Here is a 3,658-nt window from a genome sequence, read left to right as displayed (position 1 = left end):
AAAAAAAAAAAAAAAAAAAGAAAAAAAAAAACTATTGGTCTTTTATAGTACTTATATTGCACAGAAATCACAAACACAAAATAAATATGCCAATGGTTAAATCTGCAAACGGAAACATTGAATAAGGATGAAAATTAAGAGTCCTACCTTAATCATGGGAAAGTCCTAATGTCGCCATTTCCTGAATCTTCATTCTACGCATACAGGTCTGTGACCACGACCTCCTACTTTTCTTGGTCTCTTGCTGCATTACTACAATACCCACATTAAAAAGAATTACTATTTGTTGAGACAGGGTCTCGCTCTGTCACCCAGGCTGAAGTGCAGTGGTGCAATCTCAGCTCACTGCAACCTCTGCCTCCTGGGTTCAAGCCATCCTCCCACTTCAGTCCCCAGAGTACTTAGGACTCTAGGTATGTACCACCACACCTGGCTAATTTTTGCGTTTTTTGTAGAGACAGGGTTTTGCCATGTTGCTCAGGCTAGTCTCAAACTCCTGGGCTCAAGTGATCCACTCACCTCAGCCTCCCAAAGTGCCAGGATTACAGGCATGAGCCACTGCACCTGGTCCTTTTTTTTCTTTTTTAACTCCATAAGAAAAGTGCTTCAATTACTATTACTGTTTAACAAATTATACTTAAATTTTGTGAATTAAAACAATGAAGTTGTTATTTACAATTGTTTGTTTTGAGGGCGGAAATTCAGGAAGGACTCCAATGGGAAGTTCTTGCCTGGGCCTCTTTTGAGGTTTGGTGGAAGTTGGAGGTGAGCTGGGCTCGAGGTCTGAGATGGTTCATTCCAAAAGTTGGCAGAGGATGCTGAGTGCGAGCTGGGAGCTCTGCTGTGGCTGTCACCAGCACAGCCACTGGGCTCCCCAGCATGGTGGTCTCAGAGTAGAGTCTCTTCTTCTTTTTTGAGACAGAATCTCACTCTGTCACCGAGGCTGGAATGTGCAGTGGCGTGATCTTGGCTCACTGCAACCTCCACCTCCCGGGTTCAAGTGATTCTCCTACTTCAGCCTCCGGAGTAGCTGGGACTACAGGTGCCCACCAAAACGCCCAGCTAATTTTTTTCTATTTTTTAGTAGAAATGGGTTTTCGCCATGTGGGCCAGGCTGGTCTTGAACTCCTGATCTCAGGTGATTCGCCCACCTTGGCCTCCCAAAGTGCTAAGACTGTAGGCATAAGCCACAGTGCCCAGCCAAGGGTAGAGTTTCTTACATGATGGCTGGTTCCCATCAGAGTGAGGGTCCTTGGAGGGCATGGCCTTTTCTGGTCTAACCTTGGAAGTCCTGTGGCATCACTGCTGCCGTGCCTATTGGTCAAAGCCGTTGCAAGCCTACCCAGACTTAAAAGGGGGGTCAGAGACCCTACCCCTCCACGGGAAGATTGTCAAAGAACTAGGGAGCTGTGTCATGAAACCACTACAAATCTCCAGTTCACTGAACCTCACACTTTTCTCATCATCCACTCCAGTTTCTTGTCTGACATTAACCCTCTCAGTCGTCAACTTGTCCTCCTCTTCTAGATCATTTCCATCAGCAAACAACCATAACCTATGTTAAAGAAAATGGTAATTCTCACCTGATGGTATAGGACATCCAAAATCATGGCATTTACAACATTGTTACGCCTTAAAGGAAGTGACAATTAAAAAAAAAATCCTTCTTCTAGTTTAAGAAAGAAATCTCACACATAATTATACCTTTCAGAAAGCAGATTTCTACCAGTGCAGAAGATGATTATAACATGCATCAGATTTGAGGGTTTTGTTTTGTTTTTTTTTTGAGACCAAGTCTCACTCTTGCCCAGGCTGGAGTTCAGCGGCGTGATCTCAGCTCACTCGGCAGCCTCCACCTCCTGGGTTCAAACGATTCTCCTGCCTCAGCCTCCCAAGTAGCTATGCCACCACACTCAGCTAATTTTTGTATTTTTGGTAGAGACAGGATTTCACCATGTTGGCCAGGATGGTCTCCATTTCTTGACCTTGTGATCCGCCCGCCTCGGCCTCCCAAAGTGCTGGGATTACAGCCATGAGCCACCGTGCCCAGCATGAGTTGAAGTTTTTTAAGACATTGCTACTATCAGGAATTTGGGTGTTTTTTTTTGAGACAGGGTTTCACTCTGTTGCCCAGGCTGGAATGCAATGGTGCAATCATAGTTCACTGCAACCTCCACCTCCCAGGCTTCCAATCTCTCCCTTCAGCCTCCCAAATAGCTGAGACTATAGGTGTGCACTACCACACCAGGCTAATTTTTGTGTTTTAGTAGAGATGGGGTTTCACCATGTTGGCCAGGCTGGTCTCAAACTCCTGACCTCAAGTGATCCACCTGCCTCTGTCTCCCAGAGTGCTGGGATTACAGGCATAAGCCACCATGCCTGACCAGGAAATGTTTTAAATCTCTGAAATCTGAATGTCTTACTAGACTCCTTCATAGAACATACACGCCCAAAGACACTTATAATAACAGAATAAAGAACAGGGTTATACACTTTCATGAAAGTCTGCACCACAGCAGTGTTAAAGCCCCAAGGAGGACGCACTGGAGCCTGGACAAATCTCTCTCTGACTACACATTTTGGAGAGCTTTCCATTTACTGTGCTGAGTGCAAAGGGAACACTCCCAGGAAAGTGTTCCAGGAACTACCAAGTTAGAGAATGTTTGGTGAGTGCAGGTTCTCAGATTTCCCCAATTCCTCCCAAAGATGCACTAAAGTTGGTGGTTATGCAGCTCTGCCTGACAGAGAGAGTTCTTGATAGGCTGTTGGAGACTCTGAACGTAGCTTTACCACGCCTCTTATACCCACAAACTTGTCATCCTGGAACTCCCGGCATAATTACCTCATTTGATTAACAATTTTTTTTTTTTTTTTTGAGACAGGATCTCACTCTGTCACCCAGACTGCAGTGATGTGATCTCGGCTCACTGCAACCTCCACCTCCCAGGCTCAAGCCATCTTCCACCTCAGCCTCCCGAGTAGCTGGGACTACAGATACCCGCCATCATGCCTGGCTAATTTTTGTATTTTTTTGTAGAGACAAGGTTTCACCATGTTGTCCAGACTGGTCTCCAACTCCTGGGCTCAAGTGATCCACCTGCCTCAGCCTCCCAATGTGCTGGGATTACAGGCATGAGCCACAGTGCCTGGCCTTTAAATGCTTCTTTAATGAGAATCTTTGGTAGTAAACTCAGTTTGTCTGAAAATGTCTTCATTCTTTCCTGGTTCCCGAAAGATATTTTTACAGGATATAGAATTCTGGGTCAGGTCACTGGTTTCCATTATCACCTCAAAGGTCTCACCCCACTGTCCTCGTCTGGCTTTACTTGCTAAGATATCATCTCTCAGTCATTCTCTTGAAGGTCATTTTTCACGCATCTTGAACTGCATTTAGGACTTCTTTGCCTTTGGTATTCTAAAATTTCAATGTGGTATATCTAGGTGTGGGTTTATTTTGTATTTTTTTCTGCCTGAAGTTCTCGATTATATGAATTTATATGAATTTCTCAATTATATGATTTTCCTTAGAGATTCCGTAGCCATCATCTCTTCAAATGTTTCCTCTGCTCCATTCCATCTCTTCCCCTTCTGGCACTCTAATCAGACTCATGTTGGATTTTTCCTATTCTATCCTTTATGTCTCTTTTTTTTTTTTTTT

This window comes from Cebus imitator, unplaced genomic scaffold, assembly GCF_001604975.1.
Source record: "Cebus imitator isolate Cc_AM_T3 unplaced genomic scaffold, Cebus_imitator-1.0 Scaffold329, whole genome shotgun sequence".
NCBI classification, from domain to species: Eukaryota; Metazoa; Chordata; class Mammalia; order Primates; family Cebidae; genus Cebus; species Cebus imitator.
Note: the sequence above shows the minus strand (reverse complement) of the source record.